We start from the raw sequence: 14526 nt of genomic DNA, 5'->3' as shown, positions 1-14526 counted from the left end.
CACTAACTCCTTTGGTTATCAGAGAACAATTCATCTAAGAAGTGATTAAAAATGGGAAAAAAAAACCACATTCCTTTGGGAAAAGAATATGCAAAAAACGTGGTGCCTTCTAAATCACATAAATATTCATGGAAGGGGGAGAGGAAAAAAGGGATGGACATTTCCAAGGACATCAGTAAAGGCTTCAGACAAAATGAATCCAATCAATCAAAAATAAGCATAAATCAGTTATTTTCACAGTTTCCTCCCTCTTTGGTAATCTGAAATATATTAGCTTTGTATTTTCTTAAACATCCTTTTCTGTTATTGTTGAAAATATTAAACAATTAGTCTAAAAGGCTTAATGTTCGAATACTAATAATCAGCCATCACATTAATAAGAACCAGATGTAGTTTTAAATTATAATTTCCAATTAACTTTACCTATTAGAGAAGACTTTAACTGAACTGTGTTTTGAATATCAGAACAGATAGAAGATCCAGATTTTAGCTTTTTAGTCTTAGGGGATTTACAAGTGTACGGTAACAAGTAAAAACTGGGTAAACTGTACAGTTAACTTCATTCGCTATCAGACAAAGCCATCAAAACCGTGATAAGTTCACAAGTACTCATTAAGTCTGCAGGACCCTAGGTATTTACAGCTGTTTTTCATAATCATCATCATCAATCATTTAGATCCTTGTACCCACTGCTTTACATAGTTTTTAATTTACTTAAGATTTAAATTATATTGGTTTAATAAATGATATGCCTAGAAATACTATGAAAACTCTATTCTGTGCCTTGAGAAACCCCAATTTTGTCATTATATAAAGCCACGGTTATATCTTTCATTTCAAGCAAATTTAGAATCCACTTATAAGAACCAAATGTCCAGCATTTTAAGATGTATTATAATGCTTAAAGTAGAAGCTGTCTTAGAAAATTAACTGATACTACTTTAATTGTTTATTATTATTATTATTTTTTTGCATATGAAACTCCCTGGGCTTAACAGAAAGAATTTTTAATGCTTTGTTGTTCTGTTTTGAATATACTGCCACCCTGCTCTATTAAATCTACTGGAATTATTTTCCAATCAGTTACATAATTTTCCCTTCTGAGGGTTCATAGAGTTTTCACATGACTCTGTATCATTTCCTAGGGACACCAAGGGACCTAGGGCCCAGATGCTACTTACACTGTTTTCTAAACTCAGCATTTTACTATTTATAACTTTCTCCTTCCACAATTCATTGAAAAATAATACAGTTGTATTTCATTTGTGCTCTATATACTGATGAATAGGTAAGTAATTTCAAGACTTTATAAATAATTTCACTTATTTTTTTAAAGAAAAACTCTCAAAAGATTATTCTAATTTTTTTTTTAAAGTTATTTCTGGTAGTGGTATAGCGGTTATCAAATATAGGAGACCATTCTGGGAGCTCAGGCACACTTACAGGTAAGATGACTTTGTAGAATTCAAACGTATGGTTAGTCACTGTTCCTTATTTTAAAGGAAACATTATTTTAGTAATAAGTGCTGGAAAATCTCAGGTAGAACGATGTACCTGGAAACATACTTGATTTGGATTTTAAAGAAAGGCTTCCGATCCCAGTTCTCCCACTAACTGGCTTCCTGGACATACCATCTAGCCCGCACAAATTAAGTACCCTCTTTGGGACTCCGTTTTCACACGTGCAAAGTGTAAGCAGTTGGAATACAATTTCTGGGATCCCTTCCAGCTCAAACAGGCTATGATGCGAGAGCACTGATTGTTAGCACTGACGGTATATGAGAATCAACGTGAAAATAATTCTTAAAGTGGGATCACAATATGAATAAATTAAAAATGACTGTAGGTTATTTCTTTAATTTTTTACATTTTTATTTATTTGTTTTTAAGATTTTTATTTATTTAAGACAGAGAGAGAGCAAGAGCACAAGTTGGGGGGCTGGAGGAAAGGCAGACAGAGAAGCAGATTCCCCTCTGAGTAGGGAGCCCAGTGCAGGACTCGATCCCAGGACCCTGGGATCATGACCTGAGCCAGAGGCAAATTCTTAACTGACTGAGCCACTCAGGCACCCCTATAGGTTATTTCATTTAAATATGCACTCAAATTTAGAGTTCAATCCTCATTTTTCTGAGACTCAAGTAAGAATCTTATCTCAAGTGTCCATAACTAGATACTTCCAAAAACCCAGATTAATTCTAAAAGTTAATATATTTTTACCTGATGTTTGGATCTTTTTGAACTAATGTGGCATTGCTTAACATCCCTGACAAGGACTATGGTTACATTGATACCATAATTTAAAATTACTCCATAAATCATAAACTTTCAGGACAAAATTAAAAAAAAAATTAATGCCATTTTGTATTCTTCATCACTTGACCCCTGGAAATTCCATGGCATTACTTGGAGGGCATTTGTTAATTAGATCACCCGTAACAAAACCAGGCAAAGAACTCCGGTGCTAACACTTAAGAAACACACAAGGTTGACTGCTTTAGTTTGGCTAAACTCTAAGGTAAAGCTCTCAAGAGTGAGTGCCAACGCATGGAGGCTTGTCCTTAATGTAAGCACATTTGGAAGAGTCATCAAAGAATGATTCCACCCTCCAAGTCCAATCCACATACTCTGATTTTAAGTCAGCCAGACTGAACACAGACTGAACACCTGCCGGAAGAGCTGGTCCTGATGCAGAAGTATCAGATGTGGTCCCACTGCCCTGCACCTTGTCCTGTCATTACCCTCCTGCCTGTCTTACCTTCTCTTTTCTTCCTTTCACGCCTTTGTGGAGTCTATATACTATGACATAATTCACTTCCTTGTTACAATTCATTAGTGTTGTCTGCATGTCCGCCCCCCCCCCCCCGCCAAAAAGCCACGTTTTGTTCACTAATGCATCTTAAGTCCTAAAACAGCCTGGTACTTAGTAGTCATTAACCAAAGAGTCGTTGAATGGAAGAAGAAATGAAGTTTGCATTGGATTATAGCCTATCCAGCTAACAGGGCGTCATTCTCACTGGCATCACTGTACTATGCATAAAAAACAAATACTTTCCAAGCCAGTGTCGTTTATAAATTTCATACTGGGCTTGGCTGGACATTTACTTCCCTTGTTATAAAAAATCAATCCTTAAAGTTGGCAGTGTTGACCAGACACGAGGAAAATACAGTGGTCACGGCCTGGTGTTTATATACCTTACTCATGAAAGAAGAACAAAGAGTAGAAGAGCAGAGTGAATTACCTGGGCACGAGCATGGAGCTAGAAGAGTTTGTGGTTGTAAAATATCAGCTCAGACACTCCTCTCCTCTGTTTGGTTTTAGCCAACTTGACAGAACTGCCATCTAGAATTTTCTTATTCAAAGGAGAAGACCAATAACTTAGTAATGTGTGGCTTCCATAGTTCAACTTGCATTTATTACAGAGGTGGTTATTCTGATATCAGCAGACAAAAGAGGAGAACTGAGCGATCTTTACTTTCTCAAACAAAAGTAAGGAAATTTTGGCCCACATAGTTGAGGCTTAGTGGGAGAGAAAGAAATTAAACTGGAGAAAATTTATGTAAATTAGAAAAAAAACTCTGCTCTTTAGGAATAAAATGGTATTCTGAAATATAATCGCTTCATTTAAATCTTTTTGCTGAACTAATATATCATAAAGGCCACTGTATTACATTTTTATTTTTGAGTATTTTTCTCTTTTTATTTTAATAGGAGTGTCACCTGCTAGCATACATGACATTTCTTCACAATTTTAGGTCAGAAAAAATAAGCTTTTTTTCCCCCCACATAATTTTTCATGCTCTACAAAGTTTGCCATCATAAACCACTGCATTTATTATAAATAGGTATTACATTAGAAAAGCTATTTAACTGTATTCCATTTCACTTGTGAGGCTAAGCGGCTTTGCATGGTAACTAAGTTGTGTTGCTGGGACGATGCTTGGAGGCTGTGTTAACCTGGAACTGAAGTTACCCAGATGTGCCCTACTGGACTCAGGAGTCTGGAGAATGAGGGCAGGAAACCTGCTGCGAGGTGGATGGGAAGCTATTACAATCTGCATTCCTAAATGGAATGAAAATTTTTGCTCAGCAGAAACCTCTCGATGGCAAAAACTCTGAAATTATACCCTGCTGTTAAGAATACCTGTTAGGGTGGGAGGAAGATGAACAGTCCACTTTTCTTCAAATCAAATAAGTTTAACGTACACATTTACAGTCTTAGTGGAAGCTATAGTTGGTTTGTTTGTCTCCCAAAGACAAGCAACTTGAAACTCCCTTATGCTGATAATGAAAAAATTGTCATTAGCCAAGTACTTAATTTTTGGTTAATAGGTGGTTTTGTCTTTGACATAGAAATATTTTCTCTTGGGGCACCTGGGTGGCTCAGTGGGTTAAAGCCTCTGCCTTAGGCTCAGGTCATGATCCCAGGGTCCTAGAATCGAGTCCCGCATCAGGCTCTCTGCTCGGTGGGGCGCCTGCTTCCCTTCCTCTCTCTCTGCCTGCCTCTCTGCCTACTTGTGATTTCTGTCTGTCAAATCAATAAATAAAATGTTAAAAAATTTTTTTCTCTTGAAAATAAATTTCAACGCAAGTGTTTTTCTTTATAACAGGGAAGATGACTTTGTGGACTTAGTCTAGCACCTAAAATGTGGACGATAGCTACTTCTTGGGATGTTTTTAGAAGTTAGGGTTATTTGCTGAACAAACTCCTATGGTAGCCCTGAAAACTATTTATTTGCAATCGTATACATTCATTATATGAGCATTCACTACAAAGTTCCTCTTTTGTCTTAATTAATGCTTTTTGGCCCTAAATTTCACCTTGGCTTTTCTAAGTATTTTTTAAAAGATTTTATTTTTAAGTAATTTCTAAACACAACATGGAGTTCAAAACCACAAGCCCAAGATCAAGGGTCACATTCTTTACTCACTGAGCCAGCCAGGCTCTTCTAAATTTCACCTTTTCTTATATTAAGATGCTAACTTCTAATGTCTACCTTTTCATTTTCAAATTTTTGAATAACTTTTGGACCCATCCTTGTATGCAAGCTGAGAATTTAGCTCTGCACTGTGATCTAATCGAAAAGAATTTCTCTGAAAGAAATAAATGTATTTCCATGTATTAATAAGAAGGATATGGCAGGATATTCTTTCATAAGATTTTAAATGCTCTGTTAAAGGTTTTGAAAACCATTATACGGTCTGTTTGCCTTGTTTAATATTTACATATAGCTTCTTGAGCGTATTTAATAGGGTGCATATTTTCTTCTAATTTATAACTTTGTAAGTTCACGTCATAACCTACATATGAAGTTTGTAACTTCATGTAATAACCTTGATCTTCTATATCTTTGGAATATTTTTCATTCCCTATGATGAGTACAGAGAAGTTCTTTTCTTTCTTCCTCCTCCCCATTCTTTGTGGCCCGGTGTTGGACAACAGCATGACTTTCTTAGTGTCTTTTTTTTTTTCTTTTGGACTCTTAAATAGTTCTATAACTTGATTTGTCAGGTTTAAAGGATATCCACTGATGCCTAGATATTGAGAATAAAGCAATAAGCCAACTTATTGCATGCACCAACTCATTGCCGTTGCGCCCTCCTGATTTTTGTTGGTTGCTTTAGTTCTGCAGGACGTTATACTTGTATGCTCTGTCCCCCTCATCTACATACGTATTTCAGATTTAGTTTTAAGGTGACATAGGTTTAATGCTTATGATCGGATTGGTTATTTTGCAGTCACCTCTTGGTTTGATGGACTCTGTTCTCCAACAGGGGCCCCCAGGAGGGCTCACTGACAAGAGCAGTTCCTGAGTTCCTCTATGCTCAGAATATTTGCCTCTTGCTTTTACATTTGAAAGGTAATTTGGCTGGTCATATATACCTTGGGACCCAGTTTCTTTCCTATGATGACAGTAAATTCATGATCTCCCAAGGCATCTTATATCATTGTTAGATATCTCAACTGTAACCAGGTGAGTTTTGTTTCTTTTTGTAATTTTTGTGAAAACTGGTCTCCTTGAGAACCAAAGGAGCAGCCTGTTGTCCCTGCCACATAAATCCCCAATCTAGGCTAAAAGTACCAAGTCACTGAAGGAGAGTTCTAAAGGCCAAAATGTCTCCAAAAATCCTTTTTAGTAGACTCAATGATTTGTTACTCAGTGACGAATTGCATCTTCCTGCCCCCCTCCTTGTGCCGTACCCAAGTGCTCTTTTAAAGCAAGTTATAGGGGGCCTGGGTGACTCAGTGGGTGAAGCATCTGCCTTCACCTTAAGTCATGATCTCAGGGTCCTGGGATCGAGCCTCACATCGAACTCCCAGCACAGCCGGGAGCCTGCTTCTCCCTCTCCCTCTGTTGCTCCCCCTGCTTGTGCTCTCTCTCTCTCTCTCTCTTTCAAATAAATAAATAAAATTAAAAAAAAAAAAGAAACTTCTTAAAAAAAATTAAGCATGTTACAGTTAATAAAGCGATTTAGAGATAAAAGGGACCACTGCAAAGGTCTTATTTTACAATGAAGAAACTGAAGCCCAAGGAAAGGTAGAGAAGAGTTCTCTAAGGTCATGCCATTGCCAGGAAGCTGAGCCTGACCTTGAACCCCAGAGAATGCCAGGCAAGGGTTCTTTTCCTTTCACCGAGTCCTCCAAAAATACAATGATCAATTTTCGTGTGTGGTGAGAACATTTAAGTTCTTCTCTCTTATGTGAGCTTATGGATATGTTAACTAATCTTACTGTGGTAATCATTTTGCAGTATATATGTGTATCAAATCATCTTGTGTACCTTAAATGTACATAATGTTATATGTCAATTATCTCTCAATGAAGCTAAAAAAGATACAACGATCAAGTGTTTCATTGCACCTAAATAATTTAAAGTACGTCCCATGACATACAAAAATCTACCTAATGTCTGGTTGAAAATTATTATTTCATGTCTCATTCTAACTATGTATGGAGCAACTCATGCAGGATAGCTGTACTAGAGAATTTTCAGTGGGTTTATTGTTAATTTACATTATATAATTACATAAATTGTCACTTTCATTTTCTGTTTCTTGAAATTGAGGAACTTCAGATAAATGTAGATTTAGTTTTCTTACCCCAAACTCTCTAAACCATCATTTTGAAATCAAATTACACAGTTTATGCTTAAAACATAAGGGCCAGATTCCATCTTCAAATACACCACCCACTCTCTAACAGCAGAATTTGGCCCTAAAAACCCATTAACAAATATTGTCATTAAACTAAAGAGCTAATTACTTTGGATTCAGACAGAATGAACAAAATCATAGGCCAACCACAGCTGGTGGTAATAATGGTGAGACTAACCGTATGTTACACTGGAGATTTAAAGAACAAAGACGTATTAACACTAATGTAACCAAACATATAAAATTATCCTCTAAATGGAGAAAGCTATTATAGTGGAAAAATTCTTGAAAGCACATTGGAATTATCTGATACATGAAATAAAAGATATTTCTAAGGAATTAATTGTCATAATTGGAAGTTACCAGTGTTTAATGAAGAGAGAAACTTGAAAATTTTAGTGTCTTGTAATACCTACAAATGAAGAGTTATATCTAAGAATTATTTTCTCTTATTGGAAGTGCTAGACTCACATAAAATCAGTTTAAACTACAAGATGCAAGAGCTTTGCTTTATGGCTATTTTAAACAAAGGTTATCAGGACTACCTTATAGTTCTATAAAAGTAAATTTCCCAGATAACTGAATATTTTCCCAACCCTTGAAAAATATTTTTAAATTACATTAATATACATAATTCAGAAAAAGTTTTACATACCCCGAGAAGCAATAAGAATCAATCAGAATTTATCAGTTGAACATAACCATTAATAGTATTTTGCTATATATCATTCCAATTTTCTTCCTATGCATCTGTTGCTTTTTTAATAAAAATGGGACTACATCGAAACATGGTCTGTAACTTGTTGCTTTCATTTATAGTGTATTATGAATATTTTGTCCACATCAATAATTATACTTTTACTACATAAATTTTAATGACTTAGCAACTTTTCTTTTTTTTTTTCAAAGATTTTATTTATTTATTTGACAGAGAGGGAGAGATCACAAATAGGCAGAGAGGCTGGCAGAGAGCCTGATGCGGGGCTCGATCCCAGGACCCTGAGATCATGACCTGAGCCGAAGGCAGAGGCTTAACCCACTGAGCCACCCAGGCACCCCAGACTTAGCAACTTCTTAAATTGAGAATAATAAACACATTTTAATCTTTTCAGGTATCTCACAAATATCATTATTATACTGTTTCATAATAACACTAACACTCTCCAGAGATTGTTACACAGTAAATCCCCTTTCTCCTGTATGAAATGGCACCAGATGGCTCTACTGTTCTGAAGCTGTATCTGACTTTAGCTCTTTTTCTCCTTCAATATCAGAGTTCCATATAAAGCTGACCAAAACTAAAGTAGACCTAACTTGGCTGTTTTCATTTTTAGATTAATGACATGAAAGATCATCTACTGACAATGAAAGTAATTAACGATTTGAAGTTGAATTATATTAATAAGAACTCAGGTATTCTCTTCACTTCTTCAATCTTCATCTTGGATGACAATTTCCTTCTAGCCTTCCTTACCCAAAAAATCATTATTGAAAAACATTGGCTAGGTTTGTCTTTTTTTTTTTTTTTTTTTTTTAAAGATTTTATTTATTTATTTGACAGATAGAGATCGCAAGTAGGCAGAGAGGCAGGCAGAGAGAGAGGAGGAAGCAGGCTCCCCGCTGAGCAGAGAGCCCGATGTGGGGCTCGATCCCAGGACCCCGGGATCATGACCTGAGCCGGAGGCAGAGGCTTTAACCCACTGAGCCACCCAGGCGCCCCTGGCTAGGTTTGTCTTGTTAAAGAGTCACACCTTGCCAGACTGATGTTGACTGCTCTTTGTATTAACCTTTTACACAGCAAGCTTGGAAGAGAAAAAGATGTGATTATATATGAGGGGACCAGACTAGGAAGAACTTAATGGTCCATTTCTGCTCTAAAACTTTATGCTTCTCTTCTTTAACAAAGTTTCTATAATTTATTCTTTTGTTGTATATTTGCCTCCTGAGTATGGAGCCCGTCTCACTCAGGTTCCCTGAAACTACACAGTAAGTTTTCTTTAGGGAGTCACAACTTCAGAAAAATATGCCTGTGATAATGAACGTGACTCACTTGAGGACACTATTTCATTCTCTTTCCACCTGCTCCTCTGCAAAGGAAAAAGGAAAAGAAAAAAAAAAGCAGAAGAGTATTTTCTATGTTTCTCTGAAATAAAAGTATTACAGAAGATTTGCACTAAAAGCTTTATTAAATCTTACTTGAGAACTCCTTTGAATCATAAACTTGTATGGTACCTATTTGAGGATTTTACAGTTTGGGTGCTACAAATTTTTAGGATTTTATCATCAGATGTGGCAGTGAGAGCATTGCCTATTGAGAACAATACTGACAACAAATGGATGTGAAAATTCATTATTACAGTTAATCTAATTCTGTAATTGTCTAGATTACTTGAAGAAAGCGCTACCTTGTTTTATGCATGTCTATATTCATTTTCTTTGTGTAATACTAATAACTAATATGTGTAGCTAATTGCCATTATGGGGATATACTTTTTTTTTTATTAAGGATTTATTTTTGCCATTTGATATTTTATTGACAAGAAACCCTTTACAATATGAACACATGCACACAAAAATTGAGAGAGAAAAAAAATGTCCATAAGCCTGAAATTCAATCAGAGGATTTTAATTAAAAATCTCACTCTTCACTATGAAACAGGATCATGTTGTACCTTTAAGGAACCATCACAATTTCAGTTCTGAATCTGCCTCTACTAATCACTTTTATCACTGGAGCAAAAAAGCAAACTTTACATAAACTTTAAACTGCACATAATAACGATGAAATTGCTAAATGAGATAAAGAAATATAATAAGGTGATATTCAAGAAATGTGCATATAACCTGCTATAAAGATAGCACATGATTTAGAAGTTTTTATCCGCAAAGGACAATGAGTAGCTAATGGTGTGTTAAGCAGATTTGTTATCTTGAAAATCTAATGTGGAGTTTTCCAAGTGAAGAAAAAAAGAAAAAAAAAACCTTCAAAAATGAAAAAAATGCTTAGCCAACCCTGGTAATTAACTCATTATTTCTGTCTTCTTAGAAAGTTCTTAGAATTGATCTAATAAGTATAAACATCTGAATAAACTAAAACATTACAGAAAATAGAGAACCAGCTAAAGACCGCAATGAGCGCACGCTCACTCTGAAAGCAAGATAGGGACTCCTGGGACTTAGCCCATCATACTGAATTTGAAAAAGGTGTATCCGAGAGCACTAACCATCCAGTTTGGGGGATCAAAAAAGGAGCACTAATTTAGCACCTCTGTGCTAAATGTGCCTTCCTTATTTATTCTTGTAGCTGAAGGAAACAAACAACATAAAACCCCATTTAATATGAAGTTTGGAAAATTAAAAGTATATCGTTTTGAATGTCAACTTCAGCATTTCCCAAAGGACCAAGACCCACCTTCATCAGGATCATTTGGGGTGAGTAAATAAAATGCAGGTTGCTGGGTCACATCTGAGATGCAGTGCATCTAACTCTCTGTGAAATATGCCCAGGAATCAGAATTTTACAGACCCTCTCCCCCCTTCATGTGACTGTCACTCACATTACAATTTGAGAGCCACTGCGATTACCATGATTTTTTTGTATGAAACTGATGATCAGTTATCAAAGTTTACCACTGAACCCTGCTTATATTTATACTGGTATGACATGTAACAACTTTCAAAGTTTACATTTTATTTTCCCTTCTTGCTGTGGAACTGTACAGAGATGGCTATTTTCCCCATATTCAGTAACTGCTTTTAACTTTTGTATATTTTGTTAAATATATTAAGTATTCACTTTTGATATAATTAAGAGTACATAGCAATGTGATTTCCTTCCAAAATTCACTTACCTTCAAATCTGTATGCTTATTCAGAAAGTTCTGAGCAGATACAATGGAAATTTCCAAGAAGACTAATGCAGTGGATTCTCTAATTTCCACGTATTTCAAGGCTGGCCAACGAGACCCCAGAAGCAGACACCAGAAACGCCATGGAGAAGGTAAGACACCAATGCCGGAGCCTCTGGGCACCTGATTCTCTCTGAACAGAACAGAAACATAAGTAGTCAGTCACCTGAAATTCATAGAGAATCTGCTATGGAGAAGGTTATTTTCAGTAAACTGGCAGTGTTACTAAATTTAAACTTGGCCTGGGTTTGCTGCTCCCTGATTTAGCACAGTTGTCATTTAAAATTTCATGTCATTGTGAAGGCAGAATTGCATGATGCTACTGCCTGCAGAGGACTCCGGTTGAATTCACGTGGCTTTAATTGACTATTTCTTCTAAACATTGCATCAAGTGGTATAGCTAATTTTATTTTTGATATGCAGATGCTAGGTTTTGGTGCTGAACTTCTTTCTAAGTCAAGGTTGATGAGTTCTCTTGGAAATACATCCTTACATGAGCCTCTCTCCCACCACAGAAAAGATAAAATGTGATGATACTTTTACAAAATCCCAACGGAATCATCTGGTACTTTCGCTATATTTTCTCTCACATGCGTAATGCTTGCCAGGATAATTAGACATAAACAAAAATAATATCTTTCTTGTCAATATGTGTTGCCTCCTCAGGGAAACCAAAATTCTAGCAGTTTGCTGAATAAGTTAAGCAGACATTGGTAGGGGCTAATGGAAAAAGAGACTAAAACATCTTGTTTTAAAACTGGTAATTGACAGTGCAAATATTCTCCTAAAGAGTAGAGAAAGCAACATATACAGATAAATACAAAGTCAAATACGCAGTGACAAGAGCGTAATACACATGTAAGCATAGAATACACTACAAAATAAGTTTTTCATAGATGACATTAATGTTTGGCCACCCAGACACCATTCCCAACTTTCTTCTTTCTTGCTATGTTTCAAAAATAGAGAACAGAAAATCAAATAAAATGTTCACTTTTCCAGTCCTCTACTGCTAAGAATGGTTACGTGATTCCTTTCTGGCCCATTAGGTAGAAGGAGTATGCTGGGTAAAAAATCCAGGCAAAAATTTTCTTTATCGGAGAGGGAGACAAACCATGAGAGATTCTTAACTATAGAAAACAAACTGAGGGCTGCTGGAGGGGAAGTGGGTGGAGGGATGGGGTAATTGGGTGATGGGCATAAGGAAGGCACATGCATTGGTGGTATATGCAACTGATGAATTACTGAATTACTGAACTCTACATCTGAAACTAATGACGTACTATATGTTGGCTAACTGAATTTAAATAAAAAAAATTTGCTTTACTGATGAGAGATTCCTGTCCCTCCTCTCTATTTCACATAACTGCTTGCCCTGAATGATAAGGATGTGATATTTGCAGGTAGAGCAGTCATCTTATCATCATGATGTAAAACACAATGAAAACCCAGAAAAATGCAAAGATATAGGTCAGAAGACCTATATCGATGGGCAGCTGAACCAACACTACAGTTTCTTCTGGAATTCTATTTGTTTTACACTACTGGGTTTTCTGTTGCTTGCTAACAGAATCATTGCAGGTTGACAAAGTGTTGAAAAAACATTTGTTAAAAAGTAAATGCCACTGCTATAATTGAAGTGGTATCTATCTTTTTACATGATTATCTGCGAGTTCTCATTCTGAGGAGTCAAGGACAGCCTTCATTAGGCTGGTTAAGGTTGGAATTTGCCTCCTTTTTTAATTCTAGGAAAGCTGTACTTGTGGGGAATAATGGGTCACAGGATGATGGTAACTAATTAGACCAAAATGAAATGGAAAGCCTAGTCTAGAGCTGGGTTTGGAGGAATAGAGTCCAGTCCAGTATCATGGATAATAAAAAGATCTCATCTTTGCTTCAGTGCCAAAGCTATCACACTAGTTGAAATCTCAGCGGAACAGTTTGAAATTCCATCAAAAAATTCATACTTATTATCTTGTGATGTCCTATGGATTCTTTGTTTGAAATACTGTTTCATACAACACTTCATTACTTCTTTTCATCAACATTTCTTACTCAGTCACAGTCTGAGCTTTTACTGTCTCTTTCTTAGACTATTGCTGTAGACTCTTTAACAGATTCTCTTCTTCTTTTTTATTCTTAAACATTCCAGGATGTCCTATAATTACTTTAAGATTTAGCTCCTTAAAACATCTCCTCAGATCCCTCTTCCATTCAAAATATAAGAGCTCCTTTTGGTCTACTGGATTAAGTCCAAGCTCCTTAAATTGGCATTTAAGTCTCCCCATAATATAGATAAAATTAATAGTAAAATATAGATTCTTCTAGATTTCCTATCTTCCTTCCCTAACACTCCACATGGTTCAGTAGGAGAATATGTCTTCACTGCAGAGGTGCACCCTAAGCAGCTTAAGATAATCTATGTATCTCAATCTTTACCAACAATATTGGGAATAAGCACATGACCTTAAGAGGTTAATGATCTCCATTCTGGGGTCTTCTTTGACCTATTATGTAAAAAACAACTTTCGTTTTTCTTGCTGGACATAAACATGTGATCATGGAACATTTGGAACTACTGGCAACCATCTTGGGATCATGAGAGAACTTGCCGGAACTTAAGTCAACACCAAAGAAACAGCTGAGAAATAGAAAAAGAGGAGCTGGGTCAGAGCATGTCGTTTCACCCCTGGACAGAGTTTTGCTTGTGGGTAGACTACTCTGAACTTCTCAGCTATATGTGAATTGATAGACTCTTCTTAAAAAATTATTATTATTAAGCCAATCTGGGTTGGTATCCCCTGTTATGCGCAACCAAAAAGAACTCTGCAATATATTTATGTTTTTGCGGCTCTGCCATTTCAATCACATCTACTTCTCTCTTATTTCTATTCTTTCTTTAAGGAGATCAAGCCCTCTTCATGATACATTTCCAGATTTTTCTAATTCATAGTGAGAGAACCCGACTGTAAACCACTTTATTTTTCATTGTATGTACTAATAAGAGCACTCACCAAGATATACGATGCTATCATTTCATTATGACTCTCAAATCTTTAGCTTAACATTTTTTTTCCCTCTTTATCTCCAGACTTTTATTTCTAACTGACTAGATGACATCTCAACTTGCATGTCTTGAAGGCTCTGCAAACTGAATCCATCCATAACCAAATCCATAAAAACCTTTCTCTCAAGAACAGCTTTCCTCTAGTTTCCCTTTTTTTTTTTAAATAGCACCAACATCATCAGTTGGAGAAGCCAAAAACCAAGATCTTCAACATTTTAAAACAGACTCAGAGTAGGTTTGATTCTTCTTTTCTCCTTCAGCCCCAGGATTTGATCATCAAGCCCTTTTGGTTTATCTCCTAGTTCTCAAATCTACCTACTTTGTCCATTTTCTTTTTATATCACCTCCAAATTCTCTCTCTTGCTCTACCACCATCACCACCACCACTAAGATAATG

The 14526-nt window shown here is 36.1% G+C and overlaps 1 protein-coding gene across 1 annotated transcript in view; it reads right to left on the bottom strand.

Annotated features, from left to right (window-relative positions):
- HS3ST5 (heparan sulfate-glucosamine 3-sulfotransferase 5) overlaps positions 1 to 11197 on the bottom strand; it is a 154363-nt gene extending 143166 nt beyond the window's left edge. The window contains exon 1 of the mRNA XM_080805128.1: positions 11006 to 11197. The gene's annotated coding sequence lies outside the window, so the exon portion shown is untranslated. The remainder of the gene's footprint in view (positions 1 to 11005) is intronic.
- Between the last annotated feature and the right edge of the window lie 3329 nt (positions 11198 to 14526).

The sequence above is a fragment of the Martes martes genome (genome assembly GCF_963455335.1).
Source record: "Martes martes genome assembly, chromosome: 6".
NCBI classification, from domain to species: domain Eukaryota; kingdom Metazoa; phylum Chordata; class Mammalia; order Carnivora; family Mustelidae; genus Martes; species Martes martes.
The sequence above is the reverse complement of the archived record's forward strand: the minus strand, read 5'-3'. Positions and strand labels throughout refer to the sequence as shown.